The sequence below is a fragment of the Choloepus didactylus genome, chromosome 13 (assembly GCF_015220235.1).
Source record: "Choloepus didactylus isolate mChoDid1 chromosome 13, mChoDid1.pri, whole genome shotgun sequence".
Classification (NCBI taxonomy): domain Eukaryota; kingdom Metazoa; phylum Chordata; class Mammalia; order Pilosa; family Megalonychidae; genus Choloepus; species Choloepus didactylus.
The window spans coordinates 30,049,879-30,064,665 of NC_051319.1; positions in this window are offsets into that span (position 1 = coordinate 30,049,879).

The window sequence follows — 14,787 nt, forward strand, 5'->3', positions numbered from 1 at the left end:
TATTTGATGTCTTGATAACGATTTAAGAGTTAAAGGATGAGCAGTCTTTTCAGTAATAGTTGAAGAGTTTTAATTAAAGGAAGTTTCTTGACCAAAAACTACCCTAAGCTAGCTCTAAATAAAACCCTACAACATTCCATCTCAACTACAGAAATTCTTAAGGAACAAAACTCAATCATTTAATGGTTTAATGCTAATGAATCAGTTTTCTTTTCTTTTTGAACTAGATTACCGTCATATTGACATTTGAGGCAGCTACTTGAAAGAAATTATCAAGGGTATAATTTCTTCTTCATTTTCATTCTACATTATTTTACTTTGTTAAGATTATTCATTACTTTAATAACTTTTTAAAGTTAAGTGCTGTTGCTAGCTAGAAGCATCACTGTATGACTCAGAAATATTATGTAGGTCCCAGAGCCTTGGCTGTGCTGTATCAATTTAGATGCAAGACACCTAAATACACAAGAGTTCTTTTGTCCTATAAAAAAGTTGAAAGGCTTTTCCCATGCAGTTATTGTCACAACTTTTAGCCCACTCAATATTTAGTTAGCAGTTCACTGAAATGGTGCTAAACCTCATTCTACGCCAGTCTTTCTAATTATAAAATATAAAATTATTTTTTGAAATATAACAAGATTTCTGTTGCAGATTTAGTGTGACAAAATCATATTTTATACTGTTTTTAATAACAATATAACAAATGATGAGTAATAAATTTAGATATAGTTCAGACAGACTCTGACTGTCAGAAGAACTGGGTGGCTTTGTGTGGTTATTAGAGCACAAAATTGGTACCTGGAGAAATTCTTTTTGCCCCTACTAAAAAAAGGCAAATATTTTTAAGTATTAATTTACAGTCCTTTTCTCTGTCATATTATTGCCCCTCATGTAAAACACATTTTCCAAGATGTTTAATTATGAGAGGACATGCATATAATTACTCTTAATTTCTATAAAAATGGACCATTTTCTACTATCTTGATATGCCACTATTTAACTATAGATAACCTTGAAAGAGAAACACCATATTATGCATCTTATTTTTCATGGTTCCTAGAAAAATGTTAGGTATTCATATTTGCTGGCTACCGCATATATGATACTCAGTAAATGCTTGCTAAAAGAATGTGAGGCAGAAAACCACCAAGAGTAGTGGAGTCAGATCTGGATTAGGATTCTGGGTTTTCTGCTTAATATTTGATTACTTTTGAGATATTATTTTCCTGCCAGAGATAAAAATATATTGAGGACGTGCTAAAAATTCTGTGAATATATCATGCTTATTGCATCTAATTAAAGGAAACCATTCTCAAACCGGCTCTGATCAACCAACCACTGAATCTGAACTGATACCTTAAGATAGAGAAAGGTAAAAAAGAGAATTTGTTCAACTTCACATCTCTTGCATTTTGTGTGTCCAGTTCCTGATGCAACCACTTAAAATTTTACTTAGGTTTTTTCTTGGTAAAGTGGATGTGCAGTTTTTTGAGCCATTGCCAAGACTCGAGCTTTTGGATAGACACTTCAGTATAACACAGGGGTTCTCAGTCAAGGGTTTTTTTGACAGCGAAGTCAAAAAATGTATGGAGACATATTTTTTTTCCACACTTGGGGAGGGATGCTATTGGCATCTAGGAGTTAGAGGCCAAAGATCCCCCTAAACACTCCACAATGCGTAAGACACACCGAACAGCAAGGAATTATTGTCCAAAATGTCTATTGTGTTGAGATTGGAAACCCTGCTATAGGTTAATGGAATTAAATGAGATCTGGCCTAGTGAATCATTGATGAACTAGTTGCCATCTGAAAATACTCCATTGGACCTTCCTTATTTGACATGAAGGGGTTAAAAACAAGCAACCATTGGAAACCAAAAGGAAACATGATGTCTGCTTCCTATAAGGGTGGTATCTTTGTCCTGCAATAAACACTACAAAACTTATTTCTTACTTCTTAAGTAATTTTATATGTATCTTGTACAGTTTTTCATTTACTTATTATTCATTCAACAAACATTTATCAATACCTGATGTGTATCAGGGACTGTGTTAAACATTGGATATGTAGAGAGAAATATTTCAAACATTCCCTGGCAACAAGTTTATAGTCAAGAAAGAAAGATACATGTAGAAAAATTACATCAACACAGTGGAAAGTAAAATAAAAGTGGTATATAATAAGTTCAGGAATGATGTTAGTGAGATTGTGATTAATCACTTGGTAAGTGAAGAATTATAGAAAACTATACAGAGTAGGTCTTTAGTAATACTTTATGTTAAACCAGTACTGTTAGCTGGTCTTCTAAATGATGTTTTGACTTATTATTTCAGGAAATACTCATTGATATTATCTTTAGGCAAATATACAAATATTCTTAATCATGTTCACTATATTTAATGTTTCCTTGCCAAAATAAATCTTTATTTTTATCATTGTTAAAATGATATTTTATGAGTGCTGGATATATATATATATAAATATATATATATATAATAGAAGTAAAATTACTTATAATCCCACCAGTAATAGTAAATAACTGTTAACATTAGGATAAAATTACATTAATATATCCAAATTATATAGTGTTTTTGTATAAAAGATTTACAAAGATTTACACATGAATAAGCAGAATTTAGATGATCTATTCTTTCATGAACATTTTAAGAGTCATTAAATATTTTCAAACAGGTATTCAAATGATTAATAATATTCCAGTGATTGGGTTTTCCAAATTTTTGGCTTCAGTTCTACTGCTGCTTCCAATTTTCCAAGATTGTTTCCAATCTTCCATTATTATAAATAACTCTGCAGTAAACATTTTTGAATACACATCTCTGATAAAACTAGCAACAGAATTGCTGGCTCAAATATATAAACATCAAGACAATAAATTAAGCAGCAAATGGCTCTATTAAAATGAACATATGTAACATTGACAAATATCTTTTAAAATTAAGGATTTCAAATTATTTATAAGTAGAATAGCATGTATAAGTGAAAATTTTCAACAATAATGTTTCAAAAAGTTGTCTGTATATAACCTGAAAATATTTAAGACAGATGTTAAGAATACAGAGTTTTCTTCAAATTCCCCTTCCCTTGTCTGAGTGACAGACTTCTCCTTTTCAGAGTCAAAAGTCCGTCCTCCTCCCTTCCACTATCAAAGATAGACATTAAAAAATACAAGGTCAATTGTTTATGGTTTACTCAGGGCACATTCATGCAATACTAGTTTTGCCTAGCCTAAATCCTTAGGCCTCTCATTTCTAAGGATATCAAGGACATAGTATGGAGTGCCCAAATCTATCTAGAAATTAATGTTAATGGTACATTATATCTAACCCAATGTATCTGACACATTATCATTGTAATATGCAATCAATATAAAGTATTATGTGAATTTCACATTTTTTATACTAATTTTCAAATCCAGTGCATAATTTACAGCGAGCCACCAATTGTATACATCAGATGGTTTGTATGGTGTGTGAATCTATCTCAATAAAACTGGATTAAAAGAAAAAATTATAAAATATTTCACATTTTTTTCATACAAATTTTCAAATCCATTGCATAATTTACACTCACAGCATATCTCAGTTAGGATCAGCTACATTTAAAGTGCTCAATAGCTGTGCAGTTGATAATGCAATTTTTGATGAATCCATAAAGCCACAAAAGCAATAAAATTCAGTTCGGGAAAATTAATCCAAATTATGTATACTATACAATTTAACATTCTAAAATACTCTAAAAAATATAATTATAAATATATTTTATCAGATGAAGATTAATTTATTTTTATTTCTTTGATTCTGTATGACAGAAGTTTAGTTTAGTGCTGCACAGTGAGAAGAATGAAAAACTGAGTCTCTCTTGCCAAGTAACACTGGCAAAAATCCTTTAAATTCTCTGGACTTCAGTGTATTTATTATAGTGGAAAAGATCCTTCCAAGCTGAAACTACTGTGATTCTATATATAAAAGTTATTTTTCTACATGTTTTGTTTTCTGGGTCTGCTGCTTTAGTGAGCTATCGTGTTCTGTTAACGTTTAATATATGAAACTTTGTATTTGACTGATGCCATTTCCTGGGTTGATCATATGACTTAGGTCCAGTTATTTGGATGTTTTTTCCCTGAATTTTGAATCTTCAAGGTATGAAGCAAAGAAGCAAGTGAAGAAAGTAACTGCTCCAGCTATCCATGGTCAGGGAGAGCAGACTCTCACAGTTTTGCATGGTGCATTTACTGAAGGCAGCTCTAGCAGCAATATCACACTAAGATGGTTCATCCTCTATTGATTCTTGGGTTTCCTATTCTTACCTTGATGCCTGCCTATTCCCCAAGCCTGTTTCTCCAGATTTTTTTATAATTCAGTGTGCTGCCCTCTAGCTTTACAACAATGCTTTTTCTGCTTAAGTTAGCACCAGTTTCTCTTATTTTCAACCAAGGATTCTGACCAGTGCCTTTATATAAGCCTCAATATAATTGATCATATATGTTTTGAGAAATATTCTGATTGGACATGGATAAACCTCAAACTCTATCTAGAATTCTCAAACTCTACCCAGAGCAAATTTTTTAATGTGACATAGCATTATTTATATCTTCAGTTGGTTCCCGTTCCGGTTTGCTAATGCTTCTGTTATGCAAAATACCAGAAATGTATTGGCTTTTATAAAGTGGATTTACTTGGTTACAAATTTAAAGTTCTAAGGCCATAAAAGTGTCCAAACTAAGGCATTCAACAAGAGGATACCATCACTGAAGGAAGGCTTATGGTATCTGGGAACACGTCTGTCAGCTTGGAAGTCACATGGCTGGTGTCTGCTGGTCCTTTGCTCCTGGGTTGTGTTTCAAAATGGCTTTTTCCAAAATGTCTCTGGGTATCTGTCTTCATTCCTCAATCTCAGCTCCTGTGTGTCCTTGCTTCTTTTTTCCCAGTATGTTTCCCTCTAAGCATCTAGGGGTTGTCTCTTAGCTTCTCTGCAACAAATCCTGGGCTTCATCTCTTAGCTTAACATCTCCAAACATCCTTCTGTCCCCTTCTCCAAGTATGTCTAAGCATCTCTGTCAGCTGCAGCTCTGAGCTCTCTTAAGTAGACTCACCCTGAATGGGCACGGTCCACACCTCCATGGAAATAATTCAGTTTCCACTCTAATCAACAGACTAATCAGTCTGCCCCAACCAGATTGGAAATATGGCTTTTCTAGGGGACATAATATATCCAAACCAGCACAGCTCCTCTAACTGTTGTAAGAGTGTTTTCCATGGGTGACTGTGAGCCATCTAAATCAGAATTGTGGTTGTATCGTGGGGGTCGAGGGGGGAGTGTTGGGAGTTGGAGAAGGGTTATTGTTGCAAAGGCCTACCCCTAGGTCCCACATCAGATAAACTGGATCAGAATTTTTAGCAAGCGTCTCTGGTCCATGTCAGATGTTGAGATCCACTGTAATATTTTTGTTTTAATCTACCCACAAAATGTGCTATTTGAGACTTTTCTGGTGCATCTCAGTTGCTTTGAACTACCTTTTGAAAATGAATGGAAGAATTTGAGATGTCTGTGATAAAAGGAATATAAATAAGTACTATTAAACAAGGCGGTGTGAAGTAGTTAAAGATTAGGAGAAATTAAGTGAGTGGACTAAGGATTGTGTGAATCAGTGCCTTAATGAGTGGGTTTCAGGGGAACAGCTGAACAGCTGTTTTCCATCTCCTTTAAAGCTGGTCAGAGTAAATACAAGTAGAATGTCTTGGAGTAAATGTTAAAAGTTGGGGGTGAGGTGGGAAAAGGAAAGAGGAAATGTCTTCCCCAAATAGCTTTAAATGTAGGAGAGAATACTCCAAGGAATGACTGAGCTACATTTCTGAATAAAGAAAGATAAAATGGTTTAAGTTATTTCCTCAGTTTCCTTTAAGCGCTTGGTGCCTAAGATTCAGTATCTGAGGGAAACATTCAGTTTCTTAGAAGCTCAAGAAACTATATGAAGGAACACATTTACTATTAAATTGTTTCTGGATTTGAAGGAAGTTGAAGAATGACTGGCAACGGGAGGCTGTCTCGATGTTCTAAAAGTTAAACCAGTTAGGAGGGTCAGCTTATCTGTAACTGTAATAGAGCAGTTAACACCACTATAATTAAAGCCATATCAGGATTTCCACTGCAAACTAATGTTTTTCATGGGTTGAAACTCAGCCATAGAGATTCAATCTGGACTGAAAGTTAGTTTATAGGGCTCAGCAGTTCAGCAGAGGAGGGGCTGAAGGAGGGACATTTTTAAAAATTTACTTACTGAACTGTCAAACACAAAATATAGCCACTAAGATCTGTTGAAAAAATAATAAATAATACATTCTTTTAAAAATTAGTATGCATAGCAAATTCCCAAGTGCTACAGCCATGGTGAAAGACACAGCATTTAAGTTACACAGATTAGAAAACAAAGCAAACCAACCTGAACTGAAGGATGAGTTTTTAATCCTTTGAGTAGTGTCTATTTTACAGAGAGTATTTAATGTGGCTCAAAAGATATTTAGTGTTCTTAAATATTTATTTGCCTGAGACATGTAGATGACTCCAATGAAACTGCAAAATGTACAACAGCACAGTGGGTTAGTTACAAAGGATGTAATATCACTATTTTTTTCCTCAGGCGCCTTTGATAAATAACTTTAATCTAAATTTGCTCATTTCTATGAATGTTAACACTTTTTGTCTAACATGACTTTGTGTATGTTTAATAATGATATAATGATTCACTATCATATGCAAATCTTTATTATATGCATATTCCATTTTTGCACCCTGAAATGTGCAGCTAATAATTTGTGAAGAAAATTAATAAGACACTAAAGACCTACTATGCACCAGGCACATGTCTAAGGGCTGAATTTCAATTTTTTAATTATTATACTTTGAATTATTTTTGTTTTTAATTTTTATATTAGCTTCTATGTACAATTAGCTTTATAATTTTTATCACTTTAATTTATATTACTTTGTAATTATTATTACTTTTATTTTCATTTTGTACTGTGGGAATCCAAATATTTATCAAAGCCCTTTGTAACACTACTTAGTTAATGGTTGGTCTGCTCATTCTCACTTAATCTTATAACTTTGTTATGGTCAAGATTATAAAACCAATTAAGAGAATATGAATGGAAGAGCCATTTCAGACAGTATTCATATTAAGGAAAATAAATCAAATATATATAGATAAATACATAGAAAGATACTTATGCTGGTGAACATGTTTAACACAGGAGACAGGTAGACAAAAACCAAGATGGAGTTCTAACTATTCTAACAAATTCTAATGTTTAAAAATCTGTAAGAGCAGATGTGAAGTTAATGGGAACATATAAGAATAACCCCATCTGTCTCTTTCTGATGTGCATCTGCATTTATGGTTCGAATGACTTCTTGATCTATGTTAAGTCAATAGAGATGTGAAAACCTATTACATAGTGTGAAACAGGCCACTGATGTAATAAACAGTTTCCATAAAATAATCCAAAAGTGTTTTGTATTTTCCTTAGATCCTGCCCCATAAACTTCCCAGTCAGGTGAGTAGTTTATTGCAATTAAGAGAGGAAAATTTACATAGGTAATAGATTGGACACATCCTGTGGTTCATACTCTTCTAATCCACCATTTCCCCTCATGACACAATTTATTCTAGTAAAAAACTCTTAGGGATTTTGACCTAAGTAACTGCTCTCAGGTGCCGATAAGCTGCAGGCAGAAGGAAAGTAACACATTAAAAATCAGCTAAGAATGAGTGAGAAGTAGATTTTGGAGGCTGTGGACAGATGCAGGGGTCTTTGAATTTGGTCCAAATCTAGGTGGCTTGGTTTGAGCAGCTATTACTTCATAATTGTCTCAGGGAAGTTGCTATTCATGTTCTAGTTTAGACAGAGAAGTCAAGAGTTTAGTCAAATAATATGCAGCTAAAAAGAACAAGAACTTGAGATCCTCAAGCAAGCCAAAAGAAAGATGGACAGAAATGAGTAACTGAAATCTCAAAGTATGCCTGGTCGACTCAGACATCTTGAAGCCCTTGACTCCTCATGCATTCATTCAATCATACAATTGATGGTATTTATTGAGCATCTGCTCTATGTTGTTTTTTAATATTAGGTCAGAAGATGCAAAAATAAATAAAAATAAATGTCATGCTATGACTTTCATATTTATGGTCATTTAAAACAAATTTTCTCACTTTAATCAGACCTTCCTGTTGAAAAAATAATTTGATAGATGACTGGTTAATATTGAAACTTGTTTTAGGATATCATTTCCTCCCCCTAACCTCCCTTTAGCTCATTACTCTTACCCTAAAGGTCTCCCTTCCCTTCTCCCAATGTTCAGTTTCTAATGCCATCCATGTTTCATGTCAGTGGGTAAAGTAGCATATGTTCTCCTAGGACAATCAGATTCAACCCATTATAGGGTAAATAAACAAATGTATGGGAAGGGAATCAAAATTAAAAACAACAAAAAATGAAGAGAATACATGAATATAGAAAATAGAACAAATTTCTAGTAGTAAAGTCAAGTACATGCACACAGAGAAGCACACACTCATATGAGAGAGAGAGAGAGAGGGAGAGACAGGGAGAAGAGAGAGAGAAGAAAGAAGACCAAAACCTTAAGGCACTTTTTTTTGATAGAGGTATTTATATTGTAAATTTTAGTTTTAATTGCTTCAAGAAAATCATTACCTACTACTATAGGAATTTATATCGATAGTGTACTATTGGAGGACAGAATGATTAGTTTGTTTCTTAACAAACACCGAGAAGGTATTTTTGCCTGTACATGAGATTATGTTCTCATGGCCTGCATTGGGAATAGAGCAATAATTTCTATAAAATTTTCTGTATCCTGAGTGGGCATTTTTTCTGAGTGTTAAAAGTGAGGAGGAATCTTTAGGATGTCTAATAAAGTAGCCTGGTCCTTCTATATGGCTGGGATTTTAAATTGAGAGTCCTTATGTACTACTGTAGGAATTTATAATCTCAAAGATTCATGTGCTACATGATTCCTCTCATATAAGATTGTCTAAATGACAAAATGATAGAAGTAGAAAACAGAATACTGGTTTGCTCAGGGTAAGGAATCGTTGGGGTAGAAGTGATTGTGTGTGACTATAAAGGGATAGCATGAGGAAGATGTTTCTGGTTATGGAACAGTTGTGTCTTTTGATTGCAGCAGTGGTTACACAAACCTAAACATGTGGTGAAATGATATAGAACTAAACACGGCAGTGTACCAAGGTAAAACTCCTGGCTTTGGTACTGCACTGTAATTACGTAAGGTGTAAACATTGGAGGAAACTGGGTGAAGGGCACACAGTACCTCTCTACACCATCTTTGTAACTTTCTATGAATTAAAAATTATTTCAAATAAAAGAGTCAAAAAAGGAAAAGAAAATTGAACATCTGGTGAGACTATTTCTAGATGAAGGCAAAACAGTAGATGAATAGGTAAACATATTCACTACTGGGCAAAAACACATTATTTATTTAGTACATGATTTCTATTCTACATTCAAAATTTCAAAGGAAGTGATATGGCTTGATAAAATAATAAAAAATAAAAAATAAATTGAATTGCCTTCATTTTTTTCTCTCAGAGAAGAAAATCAACCAATCATCTTAGCCATTATTATTATTATTATTATTTAGATAATAAACTTCCATTTTATACAATCAAATTTGAAAGGGAGAGGGGCTGCTCATTAGAAATTTTTAAGTCCATTCTTTCTATATGATTGAGACAAGTTTGCCTTTCCAAATTATAATTTAGTATGTCTGCTATTTGTTTACTGTACTTTCCTTCCAAGAGTAGTGTAGTATAGTGGTGTGATCACTAAATAGTAATTCATTCAGCCTCTGTGAAGTAATTTAATTTGTAACCTGTTTAGAGAAGAAAATGTCATGCATGCATTTTTAAGAGTAAGACAAAAGGATAATGGAATTTTGGCAAATAGGACTTTTCAAGTAGCAAATATTTTTACCAGGAATCTAAAGAATTCAGAAAAAGATAAGAATGCCAGTTTTTCTTCCCCATGTTTTGAATTCATTCATAAAAATTCAGAATTAATTTGGGAATACACATTTGTGTTAATGATTAATATTTTAATATTATTGCTGTATGCATATAGCTTTGCTTATATGTAGAATTTCCCTTGGATGAGCAACTCTACTAAACTGTTGCTCTGATTAGTTCATAAAGAAATTATTTTTAAAGTTAATGTATATGAATTCCTACCCACTTATGTATTTAATTGATACAAAGTAGACAAAAGAATACAAAAAATATTCCAGTTGATTTGGTAAAGTTTCAGATATTTTCCAAAATTATTTATACCAATGTATTCAATTATCACACTACTCAAACTTACATGCATATTTTTAGTTACTGTTTTATCATTCACAGATTTACAACTGAATTTTAACTCCTAGTATTTTCAGGGTTCATTGCTAAGTTATGTCACATTCTCTTTTGAGTGGGCTGTTTCTCCTCCTCATTGTGACTCTTGGAGTAAGGTACCTGAAATGGGTATCTATTACGTTTTATTGACTATTTTAAAAGCTTATAATAACCAGCTGGATCCTATAAATTGCACGGTGGGTGTACAGCCATATTTGCCATCAACTCTGTAAACAATATGTTCACTTTCATTTCAGGTTAACTAACAAAAATCATTATCCAGAACTTTTACAGTCTTATTCTTCCATGCCAAAATTGAAAGGGGTACTGGAAATCAGGGCAACAAAGTACACTTCCTCAAAAGGTTAGTTTTGGAAGCCCAGACACTTGAAGCATAATCTCCATTTATATTTTTCTGCTGATCTGAATAAGAAGAAGCCATCTTATTGTAATGAATGAGCATGGAAGGATCCTTTATTCTTAAATTATGCATGCATTTACATAACATCCACTAAAATATAAGTTCCATAAAGATAAGCACCTTGTTAAAGTATAATTTTCAAAATGGTAAAATCATGACTCTCATCAAATATAAAATGAACCTGTCAGATTTTATTTGACTCATTAAATAATGGGGAACAGTAACATGTTACAACCTCTTAGAGTGAGAATTTGACTTAGAGAGATTTATATTCTCTACTAGACAATGTTCATTGGCATTGTCATGAACAGAAATCATTTGGATTATCATTTTTCTACAACTTTGAATTCTATCCTCTAGGTCAAAGATGAAAAAGCACATTTATATAGAATGAGATAATCCTGAGAGGGTTCACTAGATAATGTGAGCCTACCTTTGAAAGGATAAACAGTAATATCATTTGTCCTTTTCTAAGTCTGACAATTTTTCCTGACAACCTTGTCCATTTTGTTTACTGCTTATATTTCCAGGGCATGGAATTATGTTTCTTCTTTGTATGTGGTTAATAAATATTTATTGGATGAATAGGTGAAGGAATTCAAATAACCTAGATGATACCTTTCCAAAATAAATAAAAAAGAAACCCAAACACACAAGTAAACAAAATATCTACTTATGGAATAAAATTACACAAATCATTTTAATAATCAAATGAGCTAGTTTACATATAGGTATCTTAAAGACACAATTATTATTGAACTCTTTGTTCCAGCATACATAATTGTTTTAGCATATGTATGCTGAAATTTTGTTCTAGAGTATATATATTTAAATTTCTTCTGGTATATCATATATATATATATGATATATAATATATAATGAGCTTTGGCTCATTTACCAATTGCTTTATTGTCTGAACACTGTAGCTGAAGAAATCCCTTCAAGGCCATGGTACGTATTGCACTTCAAGGCCATGGTACGTATTGCACTAACAGCTATATTCCTGGTTGGAAATCATCCTGTCATTTGACCATCTACCACTTGCCTTAACTTTTTCTGACTTTCAGAACCAATGAGCTCACATGCAGTCATATCCTTCAGACTGGGCATTTTTCTTTCACACTAGTACACTAGTACATTGAGCTTGAACTCCTTAATTAGGGAGATCAAAAGTACAGGGAGGGAAAATAAAGAGCAAAAGAAGATAAAGTATGGGAAAGGTGCAGCAGGGAGAAATTAAGGCTTATTCAAATTCAGAAAGACTCTGTACTTCTCCCTTGGATACTGCTCTGGAGATAACAAAATATTTTGAGGACTGAATAATCTTTTTCTCAGGCACAGTTCTATTACTATGTATTTGACAAATTCAGGTCAGGGCAGATTATATAAACTTCAAACTGGCCAAATCAGAGAATACCTACCAAACACATTTGATATCGAGCAGCTACCTAAGGAAATGTGTAAATGTATGTGAGTTGATTGAGTACATGCAGGTAGGGCTTTGAATTTCAATTTGAAAAATCCATCTATTTGAACAAATTTTAAAAGTAAACAAGGAAAAAGCTACCTGATTAACATACATCATTTGATGGATATTCTGATTTTCAAGATATTTACTTACTGATCCAAAAGCATTGTCTAAATATATCTATTGAAAAGAGTGGTTGGTCCTGTATCTTTTACAAACAATCCTTCAGGGATCTCATATATTTGAACTAATTTTTCTCAGAGATATGATATACTATCTTCTACAAAAATGTGCTGTAGTAATCATTATTCACTGAGTGTCTTAGTTCACTGTGGAGAGGGAGATTTAAATACTATTAATGCAGATCGATTAAACAATTAGGAACTGCTGAATGAATATAGTGGATATAGTTTGTCAAAAGCAAACCTTTGCTTAGTTCAGGTATATAAACTTTTAAATTCAGTATATTTTCATGTGAAAGATAGAAGTAGCAACTTTTCCTCATGACATCAAGATGATGCCATGTTTCTCTTACTTGTAAATGTTAATAACAACTTTTACAATTTGGCCATCAGGAGCACTTAGTATTCACAATAAAATATCAAAGAACCTTGTGAAGAGATGAAGGGAAGAACATAAAAGAAAACTTTTACACATTGATTTTTATAAAAGCATTTTTCTGTGGAATCGATAGATGCATAAAGAAATAGGAGACAATTGGATTCAGTGTATTGAAAGGGAGTTTATGAGGACTGAATTCTCAAACTGCAGTGTGTCAATATTCCTTTGGGCATTTTAGCAGAGATTTGGATGTTAAATAAAATTTGTTCGGAATTGTGAGTTAATAAGTGTCTTGTGTGTATGAATTGCATTCTAACTTGTTTGAAGCATAATTATAATATGTTTCAATTACTAGGTATAAAAAATTGGCTTTGGGGAATGAATTAAGAATACATAGTTTATTCAGACTCTTCAGGGCACTTGGAGTATTACCACATCTCTCTTTTTTTTTTTTCTTGTCAAAAATTTTATTGTGGTAACATATATACATACAACATAAATTGTCCCATTTTAACCATTTTTAAGTGTACAATTTAGTGTCATTAATTACATTCAAAATGTCTGCTGCCATCACTGCTTTCCATTACCAAAAACTTTTCATCGCCTTAAACAGAAACTCTCAATCCATTAAGCAATAATTCCCCAGTCCCCCTCTGCAGCCCCTGGTAACCTCAAACCTAATTTCTGTCTCTATGAATTTGCTTATTCTAGATGTTTCATAAAATTGGAATCATACAGTATTTGTGCTTCCATTTCTGCATTCTCTCACTCAGCATAATGCTTTCAAGGTTTATTCATGTTTTAACATGGATCAGAACGTCATTCTTTTATAGCGGAATAATATTCCATTGCATGGATAGACCACATTTTGTTTATCCATCCTCCTGTTGATGGACACATGGGTTGCTTCCATCTTTTGGCTATTTTGAATAATGCTGCTGTGAACATTGGTGTACAGGTATCTGTTTGAGTCCCTGCTTTCAATTCTTTGGGGAACATACTAGAAGTAGAATTGTGGGGTTATATGGAATTCTATGTTTAACTTTTAAAGGAAACACCAACTGTTTTCCACAGCAGCTATACCATTTTATATTAAACCAACCAGGCACAACGTTTCCGATTTCTCTATATCCTGGTCAACACTCGTTATTTTTAATTTTTTTTAAATAGCCGTCCTGGCAGGTGTGAAGTGATGTCTCATGTGGATTTGATTTGCATTTCCCTAATGACTAATTGTGTTGAGCAAGTTTTCACGTGCTTATATGCTTTTGTATATCTTTAGAAAAATGTCTGTTCAAGTCCTATGCCCATTTTTTATTGTAATTTTATTGAGATATATTCACATACCATACAATCATCCAAAGCATACAATCAGTTGTTCACTGTATCATCATATAGTTGTGCATTCATCACCACAATCAATTTTTTGAACATTTTCATTGCTCCAAGAAATAAAAATGAACATAAGAATAAAAACTAAAGTACAAAAGAACACCCAAAATATCTTATACTCCCCCCCATTATTTATTTACTTTTTTTGTCCCCCTTTTTTCTACTTATCTGTCCATAAACTGGATAAAGGGAGTGTGAGCCACAATGTTTTCGTAATCACAGTCACACCATATAAGCTGTATAGTTATACAATCGTCTTCAAGAATCAAGGATAGTGGATTGCAGTTCAACAGTTTCAGATATTTCCTTCTAGCTTTTCTAGTACACTAATAACTAACAAGGGATAACTATAAAATGCAGAAGAATAACTTCCAGAATGACCTCTTGACTCCATTTGAAATCTCTCAGCCACTGAAACTTTATTTTGTTTCATTTCTCTTCCCCTTTTTGGTCAAGAAGACTTTCTCAATCCCATGAGTCTAGGTCCAGGCCCATTC